Genomic DNA, 20,305 nt, shown 5'->3' with positions numbered 1-20,305 from the left:
TCCAAAATATTGTGGATTGATCTGAATAGCTTGTTTGACATAATAGTACCAGCAGATCTATGGACAGAATGCAAAATAGTAATAGATTGGCCGACACAGGAATACCCAAGGGATCCAAAAACAGGAGCTCCAGACCCCGAAGTAATGAAGAAATATGAACAGGTTATGGCATTTTTGAAGAACAGGATACCCCCTAAAGAGACAGATTGGGTAAAAATTGACAGAATACATCAGGAAAGCAAAGAATCAGTACATGCCTATTATGAGAGGTTAATTTTAGCCTTTAAACAATTCAGTGGAGATGAAAATTTGAGTGACAAGGATTTGAGTCATTTCGTATACAGGTTTGTATATGGTCTTCGTCCAGAAATTAGTGAAAAGATAAAACAGCATACGGTAGATTGGCAAAATAAGAAAATAGACAAAGTATTGAGACATGCTAAATCTGTCAGTGATGAAATTGAAGCAAAACGGGGAAAACTGAAAGAAAAGGCTATGTGGGCACAAGTAAAAGTAGCAGAGAGACAGGAAGCACAAATAGAAGAAAAAGCTGGGTCAAAACAAAGATTTAATCCTGGGAAAAATAAAGGGAATATTGAGGAAGCTAAAAAGAAATTTCCGTGTCATACTTGCGGTAGGATAGGGCATTGGAAATCCGAGTGTAAATTTCCTCCAAGTACTAACGATGAAAATACATCTTTGAATCCACAGGTGCAGAATGAGGTGAGTGGTCAGCAGCAACGACAACAGCAGGGTGTAACACAACAGAATCAGGTGCCAAAACCACCTTTCCCACAGAACAAAAATTGCCAGAAGTATAGTAAGGAGAATGGATTCTACAACGAAGAACAGGTAAATAAGCCGCAACGCGCTAGCGCTGCTTCGCAGTATTGGCTGCAACGCGATGAAAGAGATTCAGAAGAGGGTTATTGACGGTGCCAAAGGGAGGAAGAAGAGTGCGTACTTGGCGCAACTCTAGAAGTAGACCAGACAGGCCCATTTGTAGATGGAAAAGTTAATAATGAAAATAATACTTTCCTAGTTGATACTGGTGCTACTCGATCAACAGTTAGATCAGCTGATGTCAAGAATCTTCCTCTCTCGGATGAAACGATCCAAGTAGTTGGTGTGTCCAACAGACAGATTAAAACTTACCTTACAGAACCAGTGAAAGTTAGTATAGGGAAATTTTCTGAAATGCACAGATTTGTAGTGTGTGACACCAGTCCTGTGAATTTGTTAGGTAGAGATTTATTGTGCAAGATGAATTGCACTATATTTTGTACTGCAGATGGAATAGCCTTTGAAACACCAGATGATGATGTGTTGTATAAAATGACAATGGCAAACAGAGAGAAAGAGGTTACTGGAACCTATGTTGTATTCAACCCTGACGAATTACCAAAAGAATTAAAACAATCAGTAAAAGCAGAAGTTTGGGACTTCACAGGAGAAGACGTAGGATTGATGAGAAATGTAGATCCAGTAAAAATAACTGTAAAAGAAGGAGTATGTTACCCAAATGTCAAACAATATAAATTGACCCCTGAAATAATCGAAGAAGTTACTCCTGTGATTGAGAAAATGATAAAACAAGGAATTTTGAGAGAAATAATGAGTAGCCCATGTAATTCACCAATAATAGGACTTAAAAAGCCTAGTGGGAAGTTCAGAATAGTGCAAGATCTGAGAAAGATAAACAAAATTGTTGTACCATATTGTCCCATTCTACCGAATCCATCTGTGATTTTATATCAGATCCCTCATGACGCAGAATGGTACACAGTGATTGATTTGTGCCATGCTTTCTTTTCCATCCCATTGCACCATGACAGTCAGCAAATTTTTGCATTTTGTTTCGGCGAGCGTATTTTGGCGTGGTGCCGAATTCCACAGGGGTATACGGAAAGCCCCTCAATATTTAATCAGCTATTGAAAAGGTCTTTGGAGAGTCTAGAAATGCCTGAAAATTCTGTACTAGTCCAGTATATCGATGACCTACTTGTGGCAGCTCGTGAAGCTTGTGAGGTAGACACGGTAGCTTTGCTGAATCATTTGGCAGATGGAGGATTAAAAGTGTCACCATCGAAATTACAATTTTGTAAGAAAGAAGTCCAATATTTGGGACACAGCATTGAGAAAGGACACAGGAAAATAACCATAAACAGAATCAGGAACATAAAATGAATGAGTCCACCAATGACCCAAAGAGAAGTGAGAATGTTTTTGGGAATGGTTGGATATTGTCGTCAGTGGATGGGAAACTTTTCATTGATTGCAAAACCTTTGGTACGATTGACAAGAAGTGATGTGAGAGATCCAATTGATTTGAACAAAGAGGAGTTGGCAGCATTCAAGAAGTTGAGAGTAGGATTGTGTGAAGTGCCTGCATTAGGTCTGCCTGATTATGATAAAGAATTCGAGTTGTATTGCAGTGAGAGAAATGGATGTGCGCTCTCTATTCTAGTACAGAAGGATGGAAAACTGAGTAAACCAATTGCATATTTTTCATCCATGTTGGACCCAGTAGCTGTAGCCCTTCCTGGGTGTCTGAAAGCAGTAGCTGCTACATGTCGAAGTTTGGAACAGAGTGAAGGAATTGTGATGGGATACCCTGTGAAAGTATTTGTACCTCATGATGTGGCGATTCTTTTAACAAGGAGTCGTACTCAGTATATGACGCACAGCCGAGTGACTAAGTATGAAAAGATCATTTTGGGTGCAACAAATGTGAGTCTTGTGAGATGTGTGAATGTGAATCCTTCAACATTGTTGCCTGATGTAGAGCATGTGGAGGTAAGAGATGAAGCAGATCATGATTGTTTGGATGTACTTGATTTCTGTACAAAACCAAGACCTGACATAAAAGATGGACCTTTGCCAGAAAGTGATTATGTCATGTTTTTTGATGGATCCTGTTTGAGAACAGATGATGGAATGCTGAGTGCAGCATATGCGGTATGTACAGTTGCAGCAGTGATGGAAGCATCCTATTTAAAAGGAGTAAGGTCGGCCCAAGTAGCTGAACTTATTGCCCTGACCAGAGCATGCAAGATTGGGAAAAGTGTGAGAGTGACTGTGATAACTGATAGCCAGTATGGGTACGGGGTGGTCCATGATTTTGGCCAAATTTGGCTGCAAAGAGGTTTCCTGACCTCAAGTGGAACTCCCATTAAGAATGCTGAAGTGGTTGGAAAGTTGCTTGAGGCAATACAGCTGCCTAGGCAATTGGCTGTGGTGAAATGTGCTGCCCATAGTCGTAGTGGTGATTACATTGCCACTGGGAACAAGTTTGCCAATGACATGGCACAATATTGTGCACAAAATCAGAATTCAATCAATCGGGCAAAGGAAAGAGAGTTGATTTCTTGTTTTCCAATGTTTAATAACACTGTGGGAACATGGGAAGAGGTAAGACAATTGCAGGAAGAGGCAGGAGAGGAAGAAGTAAAACAGTGGGTAAAAGCAGGATGTGCACCAAGAGAGAAAGATCATGTGTGGGTCTATCGAGATGGAAGACCAGTTATGCCTGATAGCATGATGTCTGCCATTGCATGGATGTATCATGGACAGGGACATATAGGGAGAGACGCCATGATTAGGTCTTTTAAACAAACTTGGTATAATGCCAAGTTCAGGCTTGTGGTGGAAAGTATTTGTCAAAGATGTCTTATTTGTCAGCAATACAATCCAGGAAGAAAGACAGTGGTGAGTCTAGGAACAATAGGTTGAGGGGGAGGGCCTTTCACCAGAATGCAAGTAGATGTCATTGAAATGCCTCCTTGTAACAGGTTGAGGTATGTCCTGGTGATGGTATGCCTATTCTCCAGGTGGGTAGAGGCGTTCCCAACAAGAAGAAATGATGGAATGACGGTGGCAAAATTATTGTTGAGGGAATTTATACCTAGGTTTGGGTTCCCAGTAACAATTGAATCAGACAGAGGAGGACATTTTCATAATGAGATTATAAAACTGATTTGTGAAGCATTGAATGTACGACAAAAACTGCATTGTGCCTACCGACCAGAGGCTTCTGGTGTAGTAGAACAAATGAATGGTACTATCAAAAACAGAATAGGGAAAATGTGTTTAGCCACAGGTATGAAATGGCCCGATGTCTTGCCTCTAGTACTCATGACTATTAGATCAATACCAGACAGAACTACTGGTTTGAGTCCGCATGAGATCCTCATGGGACGCGCAATGACACATGTATTTATACCAGTCAACAAGCTGATGACAATAACTGATGACATGGTATTGGAATACTGTAAAAGCCTGGCTGACGCAGTTCATTCTGTGTTTCATCAGGTTGGAGCGGATGCCACCACTCTTGAAAAGAACCCTGGGGACTGGGTAAGGATAAAAGTGCACAGAAGAAGAAACTGTTTGGTTCCCAGGTGGGGAAAACCAAGGCAAGTCATCTTGACTACAAAAACAGCTGTGAAGTGTGCTGGATTGAAGAACTGGATCCATGCAAGTCATAATTTGAGAATTCCAAATTCAGTTGACTGTAAAGAAAAGGAGTATTTTGATGAGTCAGAATCCATTACTGAGTCAGATGACAGAGAGCCAAAAGACAAAGAAGGAGAAAACTCTGAAAGGGGGGAGACAGAGCCAAGTTTAACTTTGGTCCCCAGAAGTAATTCCCTGAGGAGAAGGCTACAGATTTGTGATGCCAGTTCAGACTCAGAGACAGAACAAAGAGCACACTCTTCCAAGAAAGAACAAAGGAAGAACAAAGAAAAGGACAATGGAGAGACAATAAAAGAAATCCGTGAAAAGGAAGTGCCAGATGAAAGATTAAGAGAAATTCCACCTGAAACAACACTTTTAGATGGACATGTGCCAGTTACAGAGAGAGAGGGAAAGATTATTGCGGAAGACCCCCGAGGAGGTGTAGGGAACTCCAACATCCAGTTAGAAGCAGCGACAAGTAGTCAGCAGGAAGATTGCGTGACGGAGATTTGAGGAGGGACAGAAGTAGGGAAAACAAAAGAAGAGGTGAAAAAATAACTCGTTGAAAGTAAAATGCAAGTTGAAACAGAGTCTGAGGAAAGTGAAGATGAAATACCAGAAGGCCGAGTTCTGAGAAAGAGAGCTTGGAGAACTGAAAAGAATGATAAAGGGAGTAAATTGAAAAGAACGGCAAAAGACGAGGTGTGGCCAAACAAAATAAAAAGACTGAGATATCGACTGACACTTGTAAATTCGCCAAGAGCTGAACAGGTGAATGAAGTAACGAGTCAGGAAAAATCGAAAGAACAGACAGTAGTCAAAGAAAACAAACGAATAAGGAGACCTAACCAGAAGTATAAATCACCGGAATGGACATATGTGGCCCTGCCTGAAGTGAATGAAGAGGCAGATAGCCAGGGAAATCCAGAGGTGGTTGTACCGGAAGTGGTTGAGGAAGACGAAGAATCGGAAATCCTGAGAGTTATCCTGTCCGATATTGGAGAAGAAGCGGATGTTCAGGACAACCTGTATGTTGAAAACGAAAGGAAAGTGAAAGATGATGAGATGCCAAACTGAATGAGACAAGGAAGTTACTGATGGAAAAACAATCAAATACTGAAAAAGACAAAATCTGGTAGAACCACGTAGGTGCTTAGAAGTCAAAAGACACGGCTCATTTTAGAAAAGATGGCAAACATAGACAGTAGCAAAAGTAGATGTACCTTCCTTAGAAGATGGTGCAAAATGTGTTGTTGTTGTACAGGATTATTAATGCTTCTTTGGAGTATTCTTGCTCTATTAATTTCATTTAAAGTTACTGTAGACACATTAGAAGGACATGGTGATAACATAACTAATATAGGGAAAGTACAAAAAGTAGTTCCAACTAGAATAGATAAAAATTATTTACATAAAGACAGGTCAATAACAGATTTTTCTAACAATGTGTTTTCAAAGTTGTTGTATAAATATGTAAAAACAATGGACGTAAGGGATTGCTACGTATGTATGCAATTACCTGCCTCAGTATCTGAAGGAGTGACTTATCATCACCTTCCTGTAACATATGGAATAACATGTAGTGTAATAGCTTGTTTATTTTATCAAACAGGTAAATTAGAGTATTATTTTTCAGATGTAGATACTATATTTTCACAAGTACCAGCAATTAACAAACTAAACAAGGTAAAACCTGCAAAGGTATTAGGTGAATTTTTCTTAGAGACTAAAGAACTAACCTTAGAATATGTATTTAGAAATAACTTGACTTGCAGTTTAAAGAAAGAAGAGAAGACATTTTTGGATATGGTTGAAGAAAGGAGATTGAAAATGCAAAGAAAGGCTTCAGAAGGGAATGTGGAGAAAACAGTTTGGGATGTAGAAACGGAGAAACACTTAAGAGGGGAAACAACTCCAACTATGGCTTTAGATTGGCCTCAGAAAGGGAAATTGTGATAAGAAGGAATCAGACGGCGTATGACAGTTACTTTCTGGGGAATAGTGAGTGCCATGATACATATCGGATCATGGGAGGTTGGGGATTTAAAGGTGGAAAAGATCCAGTTTTTCCAGGACTGTATTTCATTTGTGGGAACAGGGCATATTATCGTTTGCCAGACCATTGGTATGGCACAGGTTATGTTGGCCTGGTTTTTCCAAAGATTTTTCACATGGAAAGAGGCGAAGATTGTGTACATAGTTTAGGTAGTTATTTAGCACGTAGTAAGAGAGAATCGTGGACTGAAATTGTGGGTGACATTTTTGGAGCACTGATACCCGCAGTGGGAATATCTCTGAATGCAAATAAAATTAGAAAACTTTCAACAGTAGTGGATCGCTTGTCAACAAGCACTGCTGGAGGATTCTTATTGGTGAATACTGAAATGGTTGCCATGTGTGCTATGGTGATGCAAAATCGACTTGCCCTTGATATATTATTGGCAAAAGAGGGTGGAGTCTGTGGAATGCTGAAAGTTCAGCATTATTGTACTTACATTCCTGGCGAAAGTAGAGATTTGAAAATTATATTAAGAACATTACAGAATTGCATGATGAAATTGTACCACTGGAGGTTGAAGGTGTCTGGGAGAAGATTGGTAAGAAAATATCAGCTACTAAAGACTTTGTAGTAAAATTAGGTAGTACATTTATAGGTAAGATATTATTTCCATTAACTTGTGTAATTTTCTTATTTGTATTTGTTGTAGAAAGAATAAAAATCAGAAAAGACTCAAAAGAGAAAACTGAAGGAGTAGGAATAAGAAACAAGAAAGAGAATTTGAAGAAATAGAACTAGAAGAGTTAAAGGATAGCATGTATAAAACAGCAAAAAGAGAAGAAACAGGGGAAACTGAAATATGAACGAAACAAGAAATCAATTTAAATTTCCATAAAAGGGATACAAAATATTGGTGATATAATCACCAAAGGGAGCATTGCTGGAGCGGGTAGTACAAAATTTTGTATACCCCCCCCCATTCTGCATGTTTATATTAATCCGAATAATCTATTAATTGTAATATTATTAATCCGTTTGAAGTGCTAACTCACCAATTATATTAACACAAGAATTACACGTGGGAATTGCAACTTGCATGGCTATATTAATTGTAAACTAACTTGAGTACGCATATTAATAGTAGAACATTAGAATATTGCATGTTATATGTTGCTTTGGTGATGTATTTGTGATTTGTGCTTTATTTCGTAAGTATAAACCGCTCTGAGTTTTGCTTCTGCTAGATAAATACACACACATATGGGTATTAGCAAGGGGATAACATTTTATTAGCCATTTCTATGTTTTAATTACGTTTTTGTGTTTCTTTTGCTTAAGTTGACCATTTCGGCCTATACAAGATGGCTGAACGAGACGTTAAACGTGACTGCCCTGACAACACGAGGTTCTGGGTAAAGTGCGCAGACGTCACCGCCAGCAGCTGTGGCCTGGACCTGACCCCGGGAGAACATGTACCCTTCAAGGACGCTCCGGGAACCTAGCCAATACCAAAGACAATGCTTGATTTAAAAACCGGAACCAGCAAGTCCGATGAGTTCATCGTTTGACACCCTGAGAACTGTACCTCACGACCCCAAGTCGACCAATCAGGACTTTCTAAACCCCGATCTTGATACTTTTTGACATCATTTTCATTATAAAAGTAAGTAGGGAATTGAACTATTATGACTCGCTCTTCTTTGACGAACTTGATTTCCTGACGTTATGCTGACGGAGAGGACAGTGACACTGCTGGACAGCTGTTATCCTGAATCTTTGAGAGACTGAATTGCGGCCTAACTTTGCTGAATAAAATTCTTCCTTGACTGACTGACTTAGAGGACGACTTTAGCCAGAATAGGTAAATATGATGCTCTGAAATGCTGATGATGATTTCTAACGTTTCTTGCAACATTTCTTAGATAAAGAATATTTGATTAATTGACAAATGTGTTGTGTCGATTATTTGAAGAAGAGCATTAAGATAAGAGAGGTAATGTGTAGATAGATGAGTTTAGTCACTAAATCATAGACAACAACTAAATGATCCATCTCCTTATGAGAGGGATATCTTAGGTTTGAAGTCAATGTGTTTAGGGTAAGGTAAAGGTATTCCTTTCATGTCAGCGTTTGGAAGCTTATTTCCCTAGAAAAACAGATCAACCGAGTGTAAGTATTGGTGTTATGGGCCCCACCAATGAATGTATATGAGTCAATTTGATGTTGAGGTAGTTGGTCTGTGACGAAGGGGGAATTTGATGTTCCACGCTGCATCAGTGTAGCCTTGACAGGCAGCCTCACTGACCAAAAGCAGGTTGATTGCAGGAAGGTCCTCAATCAATACAGGCACATGTTCTCTCTGACACCCAGTCAAACCACCTGGTGTACCCATGAAGTGGACACAGGTGAGAGTCTATTTGTTGAAAATAAGATTTACAGGCAGCCTGACCATGCCAGAGATTGCATCAGGACAGAGGTCCAAAAGAAGCTTGAGTTGGGAGTAATTGAGCCCTCGCATAGCCCTTGGGCTAGTCCAGTGGTCTTGGTACCAAAGCCTCACACCCAGGGTGGTAAAAGAGAGATGAGGTTTTGTGTGGACTACAGGGGACTCAATGTAGGCAGTAGGACTGATGCTCATCCAATTCCAAGGGCAGATGAGCGTATTGATACCTTGGCCTCTTACAAGTTCTTAAGCACATTTGACCTTACTGCTGGTTATTGGTAAATCAGACTAGCTGAGGATGCCAAACCAAAAACAGCATTTTCAATCCCCAGTGGGCATTTTCAATTTATTGTGATGCCCTTTGTTTGAAGAATGCACCTGCCACATTCCAAAGGCTGGTGCATAAAGTTTTCACAGGTCTGGAAGCCAATAGTGCAGCATATCTTGATGATATAGCTGTCTTTAGCTCCACCTGGGAGGATCACCTGGTCCACCTGAAGAATGTTTTGGAGGCTCTGTAGAAAGCAGGACTCACTATCAAGGCTATTAAGTGCCAGATAGGGCAGAGCAAGGTTGTTTACTTGGGCCACCTTGTGGGCGGAGGCCAGGTTCAACCACTATAGAGCAAAATCCAGACCATAATGGACTGGGTTGCTCCAACTACCCAGACTCAGGTCAGAGCTTTCTTGGGCCTGACTGGGTATTAAAGGAGATTTGTAAAAGGATATGGTTCAATAGTGACTCCCTTGAATGATCTCACCTCCAAGAAAATGCCCAAGAAGGTTCAGTGGACAGTTAGCTGTCAGAAGGCATATGATGATCACAAGCAGGCCATGTTCACTGCTCGCATTCTGCAGAGTCCTGACTAATCCAAGCAATTTATTGTCAAAACAGATGCATCTGAGTTGGGGCTAGGGGCTGTGTTGTCACAACTTAATGCAGAGGGTCAGGATGTTAATGTTAATGTTACTGGGCACCGGTAAAGCGCACGGCTACTCCCTGGAGTGTCCCAGCGCTGAGAAAGAGATCCAGTAACAGAGCAATACAGGCATGCGCATGACAGCTGCTTTACTGCGAGAAAGGCCAGGTTTTTAAACCTTGCCTAAAGCTGAGGAGATCCTGAGCCGGACTTAATGATGGTGGCAGGCTGTTCCAAAGCTGAGAGGCTACCACCTAAAAGGAACGACACCCCAGGCGGGAACGAGAGAACCTTGGAACATTCGAGAACTGCTGGATGGAAGACCTCAAATTTTGAATGGAGCATTGCGCTGGATTCTGTTCCTCAAGCATGAGGCCCCTATATTGTGGAAGGCCTTACAAGCCAATACCAAGGCTTTGAAATGTGTTCTCTTGCGCACTGGAAGCCAGTGTAAGGACTTCAATTGAGGGGTCATGTGTGTCCTGAACCTTACCATGAGTATGGCTCTTGCTGCCGCGTTTTGCAGCACCGTAATCGGCCAAGAAGATAATCAGGGAGGCCTACGTACAGGACATTAACATAATTGAGGCAGGAAATAATCAATGATTGAACTACTGTTTTCCTATGTGGAACTGGGAGTAGTGGAAGGAAGTTCTTCAACATTTTCAGTAGGCCAAAGCATGTGACGGCCACTGCTTGGACCTGGGACTTCATGGACATGTCCGCATCCATTTTCACCTCAAGGTTTTTGACGGTGGTAGCTAGATTTGCAGGGGAAGATATGTTCTTTGGCCACCATTTGCGCCATTCACCACCCGGGTTGTGTCCAAAAAAAGTAATTTCTGACTTTTCAGAATTGCACAACAATTGGTTCTGTTGAACCAAGCGAACACCTTTGACAGGCAGATGTTTATCTCGTTCCCATTCAGGGCCATATCCTTTTCACAGGTGAACAGTAGCTGCGTATCGTTGGCGTAAGATATTGGTTTAGCGCCGTATTGTTCTGCCAGAAGCGCCATAGGGGCCATAAACACATTGAACAAAGTGGGGCTTAGGATAGATCCCTGTGGAACACCTACATTCAGCGGGGAGATAGGGGCCGAAAAAGGGGGAGACCAAACTGTTTGCTGGCGGCTTTCCAGGTAAGAATTGAACCACCGGAGGACCGTGCCACCAATGCCACAGCCCTGGAGTCTGTGCAGAAGAAGAGCATGGGGCACGGTATCGAAAGCCGAGGAGTGGTCCAGCAATATTAATACGGCCTTGCCTCCTCTGTAAAGTGTGGTTTTAATAGATTCCGAGACTTCCAGTAGGGCTGTTTCCGTACTGAAATTGGCTCTGAACCCTGACTGGCTAGGATGTAGTACGTGATTAGCCTCAACAAAATCCGCGATGACCCTATTTACATATTTCTCCAAAACCTTGGAGAAGAAACGCAGCAACAAATTTGGCCTATAGTTGCTGGCTACAGAAGGGTCGGCTGAAGATTTCTTTAAAAGCGGTAGGATTTTCTCGTGTTTCCAGCTGTCAGGCATCAAACCCTCTGACAAGGAGAGGTTCAAGACGCGGTTAACGGCTGGGTTGATCACCTCTGCAATAGATGCCAGTATTTTTGCGGGGCAGGGGTCTGAGGGGGGAGCCTGATTTCAGCGATTTCATTATCTTCAGGAAATCAGCCAACAGGATGGGAGGGAATTGCAGGAGGGTCCCTCCAGCGTTGGATGAAACAGGGAGGGACCAGCCTGTGTTGCCTCCCGTAGCAGGGGGCGATTTCCAAGAGAGGCTTGAATGGTTGTAATTTTTTAATAAAAATAATGTGCAATCAGATTCGTCCATTCGTTTTTAGGGGTGAAAAGGCTGTTAGTGCTGTAGGGGGAGGAGAAGTCTATAACAATTTTGAACAGTTCCTTTCTACTATTCCCTGCTTGATCGATTTTAGAGAACAGAAATATCTTTTTAGCCTCGCGAAATTTGGCGTAATGGGCTTTTAATGCCAATTTATACGCTGTTTTAATAAGTGGGGTTAAAATTCTTCCTCCAAACTCTCTCAAGACGTTTGCAGGTACTTCTGCTTTTCCTGAGGACCTCAGTAAACCATGGGGCAGAGGCTCTACAGCCATTTGCCGCTCGGGTCTTAGAGGGGGCGAGTTCATTCGTACGTATCTCTAGCCAATTTTCTAGTGAGTGTACGTCGCTCTCTAAGTGGCCACTAAAAGAGATAGGATGTTTCTTGAGTGCTTTAGCTAACGCCTCCGAAGTCAGCTGATTGAATGGCCTGAAAATGGTGGCACATGGTTTGCATTGAGATTGAGGCTGAGCTGATTCTTTGCATGATCTGAAAGTAACTAGGAAGTGGTCTGCCCAGATAATAGGAGAGGGTGGATCAACCAGTAGCTTCTATTAGCAGAAGGTTGACCCCTAGAGAGAAACGTTTGTCTGCTATAGAGAGGGAAGCCTTTGCTGTGGCCTGAGCCCTGAAGAAATTGAGGCCATACCTGTTTGGCACTCACTTCATAGTTCAGACAGATTATAAGCCCCTCTTATGGCTAAAACAGATTAAGGGTGAAAACCCCAAACTTTTGAGGTGGTCCATTTCCCTACAGGGGATGGACTTTATGCTGTTGAACATAGACCAGGGACCAACCATGCCAATGCAGATGGACTCTCCAGATATTTTCACTTAGAAAATGAAGACTCAACTGGGTAAGGTTAGTCTCATCTCCTTATGTTTGGGTGGGGGGGGGGGGGTTGTGTAGGAAAGTCAGATCTGCTACTTATGGTTACCCCCACTTTTTGCTTGCTGTAATGCTGTTTTTGACTAGTCTGACAGGGATCCTGTTAATCGGCACCCCAGTCTATCTGCTTTCTTCCTAAACTGTTATGTTATGTACTTAGGTACACCCCAGATTGGATTCTGGGGTACCCTTGTCAGTCCCTTGTATATGGTACCCATGTACCCTGGGCATAGGTACCCCAGAGGTCTCCCATGGGCTGCAGCATGTATTATGCCACCAATGAGAGACCATTCAAAATGGAACTACAGGCCTGCCATTGCAGCCTGTGTAAGTCGGTGTATGCACCACTTACTTAAGATATAGGTTCACTATATATAAGGGTCACTGGACTTAAAACCTATAAGTCACCCTATAGCAAGCCTTTACAAGCCTGAAGGCAGGATGCTTGGCTCTAAGTGAGCAGGACACCCCTGCAGCCTACTGAGTCCATTCTCTATAGAGGAGCATTACGCGACCGCCTGATGACCATCTTGAAAACGGCTGCAACAAACCCTATCGTGTTTGTTGTCAAACATGTTGGAATCATACCTCCACACTGATAAGTGGTGTGAGAGGTATGATTCTACTCACCAGGAAGGCTCTTCGTGGGGCTCTCGGTGTTCCCGGTACCAGCCTTCTAGCTCCGGACAGCATAAAATGGTTGCTGCCGACCAGAGACACATTTCTGCCCTTCTGCTGCTGAGCCCAGCTCGAGCAAGGGAAGGCAGGACAATAGGCATCCCATCACAGGGATGTGTGACCACCTCTCAGACAGGATTTAGTGTATTACAACTCGCGGGTGCCCTTGCCAGCGCCTGTGAGTCTGCATGAGGGGCACATTTGGTGTCCCTGTGCATAGTCCAGGTCAAACCAGTACTGGTAGCCTTTGTCTCCCACTCTGGTGCGAAACTGGAAAAAGGACATGGGAGTAATCTCCCCCCTGGGAGGGTCCCCTGAATCTTTCCAACCCTTTCCCGTGGGTACTTAAGGGCTTACCTGGCTGTAGGACCCTTGACAGTCTGGGCACTCTGAACTTCGCTGGTCTTCGTTTGGACCTGACTTCATCTCCCTTCCAGTCTACTGCATCATCTGAGCCTGTGCATCCTTCAGGAACCTTCCAAGGCCTGTGAAGCATCAAAGACAAAAAATGCAAAAAATATTATATATACCCTATATATAATTTGTGTTGCATTTTTCGTCTTTCTATCGATTGTATGTTGTATGTCTAATCAAACATGTATGTTTGTCGATTTCACTGTATCGCTCTGAAAATTGATATTGAAAATACCAATTCATATATGTAACCAATAGATGGATAAATTGTGTTTTATAATGTTTTTAAATGAAATTTACATTAAAGAAATGCATTTTTTAAATATTTTTCCTGTACCCTGAGTCCTATATGTGTATCACACATGTAAATTCTATGGCTTATTAACCTGTCTTTACTCTGATTTGCCTAGGGTTTTTTTCTCAACTGACCTTGCGTGAAAACAGTGACATGCATAGTGCTATTCCTGGAAAGTCTCTCTAAGCTGGTACATACATCTTCTTCTTAAGCTCCAGATGAGTATGAGTGAATGACTCAAGGGAAACGGTATTTATTCTGACTTAGGAGAACATTTTTCTTTTTCTGCATAGTCACCACAGATTTTTCACTTTTTTATCTGAATCCTACTTTTGCGGGTATCAGTTCTCTAATCTGTAACATTGCTGCCGAAGTAGCTAGACCTTCCTGAACAGGCCAGGCTTAGTTTGTATTAACATCTATATTTTCTATCTCTGCCTGGGAAATGCTTGAAAAATGTTTCAAAATTATTTCCTACTTAATTTCTAAATCTTATTTAATGGTGAAATAGGAGTTTTGATCATTTGAGTTGAAGAGTAACTTTAAAACAAATGTAATTTCGGCAGTGCAGGCTACAACTGGCTTAAAATTAGCTCTGTTACTCATTACATCTCTCAAGCTGTAATATATATTCTTGGCTGGGAAAGCTAACAACTCTGGGTCAGAAGACAATAACCTGCCCATGAGCTCAGAAACAGCAGATGGATGTTAACTGCTGACTATTTAGCAGGAATTAGCCGTCTGAGGTTGGACAGTAACATTTGGCAGATAAAATGGCAGGATGCCAGGGAGGGCATTTCCTAATTATTCCACAGACCCTCCTACACAGCCCGGCTCCAGTCAAATTGGGGGAGAGAACCAATGTTGTACCTGTCGGGTGGCAGGAGAGCTCATCTAAATGAGATGTAGCAAAGGAGTTAAAGACATGCCTGCCTGGTGGCAGATGGGTATTGCTATCTTCATACAGGGCATCCTGGTAATCTTTTTTCGTTCCCTTGACAGTTTGCTGTTCAAATTTTAATGGAACAAACGTCTGGCCCGAATGTCCCTATCCAAACTCAAACACCCTAAAACAAACAGCAGTGTCAACTTTCCAGATATCTGACAATATCATTCAGTTTTTGTTCTGAAACAGATTTGGTCCTCTTTAGGTTCTGTTAGCTTTCCTTCTCCCCCTCCTCCCTTTGGCGGTCCCTCGAACTTTTGTTTATTTTTTATTTTTTTCAATGCGTCCTTATTCCTCAAAAACCCCAGCATCAGTTGCCCCCTATATTTAATCTTTCTAGTAAATTTGCCAAGAAGTACATTTCCCAGATAAACTCTCCCTCCCAACGCTTGTCATTTTCACCCATTTGGTAAAATCCTGCAATTACCAAGTCAAGTAAAGTCCTTAAATGGTTCTCGTGGTTGACTTCTGGCATTACATTCATTTTCCAACTCATCTCTAACAATGAATGTATTTCCTTTGAGGAATTACGGAGACGTTTTCATATTCCTCACTCTCATAGAGATAAAAATTCATTGCTTCAAGATAGTCTCTGTCAAAATATTATTGACCCTTCTCCTGTTCCTGATACATCCTCTGGGGAACCTATACTTCCTCACAACTTTTCTGCAGAAGTTAGAGAAGGCTTCATATATAAACAACTCTCCATTCAAGATCCAGACAGAGCCAAAACCAAAACTGGATATGCTTGGGAACATGACTTCCAGTCTTCTTTTCCAATTAATTTATGGAACAAGTTGTGGAAGAAAATACATTATACTTCTCGCTATCTAGTACTACTCAGACTGTGGGTTTTTTCTATAATAGACTGTTCCTAACTCACTCTATGTTATTTAAGATGGAACTCTTACTTGATAACAATTGTTGGTATTGTGGTTCCTCAACTAGTGATTTTCTTCATATGTTCATTCCTAGTCCTAAACTGTCCACTTTTTGGCAGCAAGTATGGCATGGCATTTCTCAATAATTTTCAGTCTCTTTTTCCTTTCGCATAGTTAATCTTTTCTTGGTAGTTGCTCGGATATATAGTTGGGTGACGGGGCAGGTTGATTGCTCTTCTTCAGGCAGGTGCCTTTTGGGTTATTACTTCCAATTGGAAATATTTTGACAAGGTTTCCCATATGGCCTGGTGGAACTTGATATATTATATTCATAGATTGGATACCTCTCATTCTTCTTCAATACACATGACCATCAAGAGAGATTTTCTTTGGCTTCCTTTGACTTCATACATTTCTCACCCTTTCTTTCCTAGTGTTGAAAATGTTGAAGTAACCAAACCTCCATGAATTCTATGATTTTTGCTTTTTCTCTTAGTTCGCTTCTTGTCCCATTCTATCGGCTTTTGTATATCTTTTGCTCTCATATTACTTTCATTTCATTACCATCCTATAAAATATATACACAATTTATCAATTACTATTTGTGTTATATTGCAGCATTGATCTTATATTTTTCTTACGGGATCTTTCTTATTTTATATCATTGTTATAATAGTATTTTGTGCATATTTTATCCTGTATACACATTGCTGCATTTTCTTCGAATATTTTTCAAGAAAGCATTTTTACATTTTAAAAAACGACAATAAATTGACATTTTGTGTTATATTGAATGAGCAGCATCTTTATGGATTTTAAATCCAAATTTAGCTCAAAAACATGTCTGTCTGGTCCCAAAAATCTTCAACATTCATCAGTGATTGAGCATGGTTTAGGAAACTGAGGGCGTATGGTCACTTCTGTGTTTCCGTTTTTGAGAAAGGGAGATAGGCAATGAGAGCAGCTGAGGAAGAGGAGGCAAGCGAGACAGAGACAGAGACAGAGAGAGAGAGTTCTGGGGTGTGTGTGAGTTCTCCACTCTTTATTGATAAAGGCCAAAAATCGTTTGTAGTGTTCATTTTCTTGAAGCACTCCAGAGGGAACTTCAATGAGACTTCAGCATGTAAATCACTAAATCATGTAATTTATTTTCAGTTAATTAAAATACATTAAAATGCATATCCAACCTTTCCTCTTCCCTTTCATATCTTATCCCTTGTAATGCACTCAAAACTTCAATTCTGAGTTAATGGGCCTCATGCATCTAACTTTGTAATTGCGATTCCTGAATTGCGATTTTTAAGAAATCGCAATTTAGGAATTGCAATTGCTTATGCTTGTAGGAATCACGCACAAAAATGCGATTCCTACACATTCCTTAATTGCAACTGGCAAATTGCGAATCGCAATTAGGAAATTGCTCCCCATTCATTCCTATAGGCGTACTGGCCATAGGAATGAATAGGAATTGTATGCGCAATTTGCAAGTACCAATTTGTGCAACATGGACCTTTTTAAAAAATGCACTTTTGTGCATTTTTCGAAGTTCTCGCAAATTACCATCTACTTTGAATTAATGGTAATTTGCATTTCTTAATTGCGAAATAGCAAACATTTTTAGGTTAATGCATTGCATTTAGAGAATCGCAATTTGAGATTCCCTAAATGCAATTGCAATTTAAATAATCGCAAATTTAGTGATTACTTAAATTGTGATTTTTGCATTTGGGATGATGCATCCTAAATGCAACAAAAAAAAACGGTTGCAAAGGGGCAGATTCTGCGAATCTGCCCCTTTGCAACCGGTATTTTGAATGATGCATGTGGCCCACTGTTCTTTGCTATTTCTTTAACCGATTAGGCAAAACAGATGTGTTTTCTGAATATTGAAAAATCTTAGTCTAATTACTGAGAAAAGGAGCCTGCGATAAACTGCCTTAACCAATATCCTAACCAGTTAATGTATACTCTGGAATTAAACTAATGATTGGGAATCTTTAGAACTGCAAAAACTTTTGATCAAGATTTTTCACATAAGTTTGCAGTCCACTTATTTCAACAGCCTCTTTTTAGGTCTCACCTAGGCAGCGCATGCGCTGTCTCGTCGAGAGATGCTGTATACAGTATAGCGGGGGCAGCTCCGCCCACTTTCTGCCTATCTTTTTCATTGGCCGAAATCCTAAATGCTGCAATCTGATTGTTTTTGGGCAACTTAATCCCACCTCCTGACGGACATGTCGTCATTGTTGTCCTTCCACGGCTATCGGCCCCTTTACTTTTAAAACTGTTTTGTTCCCCTGCCTCCCCCTGTTCCCTCCCGCACTCAGTGACTTCTCGGACCACCCCTCCACCCCCTCCCGTTCATGCCTTTTTTAACACATGTACTTCTGTTTAAAATGCAATAGGTCTTGCGTAAATACGAGTCCTATTGCATTTTAAATACTTGTTTGTTGTGTGATTGGTGGGTGAATTAGCGCTCGTTTTTCATTGCAGCGCATGCGCTGCTTGTTTGAGTTTCTCTTCGCTTGAAGGCCCAAGCAGCATGTCCAGTTGTGGCGGCTTGCCGGGAGTGCCCTCCCAGGCCGCTCTGTCAGACAGGCTTGGCCTCTCATGCGATTGGGAGCCTGCCATTTAGGTTTTATTCTGGGGCCAGCCGCCCATCAGGGAACTCTGCCCGTCATCTTGCTCTCACTGTGTGGTGGCCAGTGCAGCAATAAATAGACTCTACTGCACACAAGCCGCCAGTCGCTCAGTCTCCCTCACCTTTTCTGCTGGCCGCGGCCAGCTGCCAGCTGCGGGAACTTCGGCAGCTGCAACATTCACTTTGGGAGTGCCGGCTGCCACAGGCTCACGGGAACAGCCACCGCTCGCCATCTTGGTAGTGCAGTGTGGCCGCTGACGGCCCGTCTTGGGTTACTGCACACCTCGCAGGTTTTTATTATCCAGGTGCAAGTGTCCAGGTGTCTACGCTTCGGGTCAATGGTGGCTGGACAGTCAAATTAGAGCCCGATTACTGGGCCCGGGTGCAGGAGCCCTACGGCTAAGCGTCTGCCATGCTCAGGTGCTGGCCACGTCCCCTGCATGTTTACTCTTTTATACTTTTTATTTGAGTCCATCAATTCCCATCAATATGTAGCACAGGTATGCGCGCAAGCACAAAGACACAACATTTCATATGTAAAATAAATTCAATCTTCAATAAGTAATTGCATTTCGTGGGCCTATGGCTTTAACACTCATTTCCCAGTGCCAATTAACTCCAGACTTACAAAATACAAAACATAAAATGTCATCACGATGGGCGAATCTTTAGTAGAAGACAAAAGTATGATGTGTTTAACACATGCCGTGCACATAAAGCTGTTTAATACATGTTAATTGACACTTTTTCAGATCCAAGTCAATTATAACAAAGCAAAAAAAAACACAGAAACACAGGGGCAAAGGCAGGGCATTTAAAAAACAAAAAAATAGTCTTACAAAAGGAAATATTGCAGAGCCGGTAAACAAACACGCTTTTCTGTTATGATTTTTAGGTCTCGCCTAACCCAGCGCATGCGCTGGTCTGGCGAGACTTATTGAGAGGGCTCCAAAAAGTGCTACCAGGCCAGCCTAGAGCTACAGTGCATGTGCGCGGGCGCGCGCGCCGTGCTTTACTGCGATTACTTTCACTTTAATGTTTGATCGTGATCGCTATCACTTTCACTTGCCGCTCTGCAGAGCCAATAGGTCTCGCTTTTGGGACCTTATAAGTATTTAGTTATGCAACTGTTGCATGGCTAAACACTTATAAGGTCCCAAAGGCGAGACCTAATGGTTATGCCAATGCTTGGTTTTTTTTGCTGTGTTGATGCGGGGAAGCAGTTTTTCATCTTCACATTCTACCTGCTCCGTTGAAATGAATTAGTGGTTCCTGTGGGTGCCTCTCATGACCGTCGTGGGCCCCCAACGGCATTCAATGCAAATCCATCTTCTGCAGGCTGCTACGATGGTTCTCCCTCAGTCGCATCAATGCTAGCTACACCGCTCACGGAAGACTGCTGCTACGTTTGTGGGTGAGAGAATGTGTGTGAGAGACCATTTTAAGACTGCGAGGCAGGGCTACTTACATATACCTCATGTGTGAGAGGCTGTTCATGTGTGAGAAAGATTATGACGAGTGTGGCAATGTGAGAGAGTCTTACTCATTGGTGTGTCTTGCATATATCAGAGAGAGGCTGTATGCTTGTGGATGTGGGATAGTTGGTACTTATAGGTATACCTCTTGAGTGTTAAAGAGACTGGGCATGTGTGAGAGAGAGGTTGTGTGCGCATGTATGAGAACATTAGGAATTACTACTCATAGGTGTACATTGTGTGTTTTAGAGGTAGGATGTGTGTGTGTGTGTGTGTGTGCGTGTGTTCGTGTGTGAGACACTGGTGTGAGGGAGAGGCTTTCTGTATGGAACTGACAAAGGGTGTTAATTGTACCTGGTGCATGTGTGACAGAGAGGTTCTTTGCGGTGTTTTTCCAACTGAGGCTTTTAGCTCTACGTCA

At 41.9% G+C, this 20,305-nt stretch overlaps 1 long non-coding RNA gene across 2 annotated transcripts in view; it reads right to left on the bottom strand.

The window, feature by feature from the left end:
* Positions 1-20,305, bottom strand: part of LOC146861955 (uncharacterized) — a 113,971-nt gene that overhangs the window by 89,223 nt on the left and 4,443 nt on the right. The window contains exons 2-4 of one of the 2 annotated variants that reach the window (XR_014978074.1): positions 13,590-13,717; positions 5,399-5,484; positions 4,109-4,511 (exon numbers count right to left, since the gene is read on the bottom strand). This is a non-coding gene — a long non-coding RNA (uncharacterized LOC146861955). Of the gene's footprint in view, positions 1-4,108; positions 4,512-5,398; positions 5,485-13,589; positions 13,718-20,305 lie in introns of those variants that run through there. The other variant, XR_014978075.1, reaches the window with a different exon arrangement.

The sequence above is a fragment of the Triturus cristatus genome, chromosome 2_2, assembly GCF_964204655.1.
Source record: "Triturus cristatus chromosome 2_2, aTriCri1.1, whole genome shotgun sequence".
Classification (NCBI taxonomy): Eukaryota; Metazoa; Chordata; class Amphibia; order Caudata; family Salamandridae; genus Triturus; species Triturus cristatus.
The sequence above is the reverse complement of the archived record's forward strand: the minus strand, read 5'-3'. Positions and strand labels throughout refer to the sequence as shown.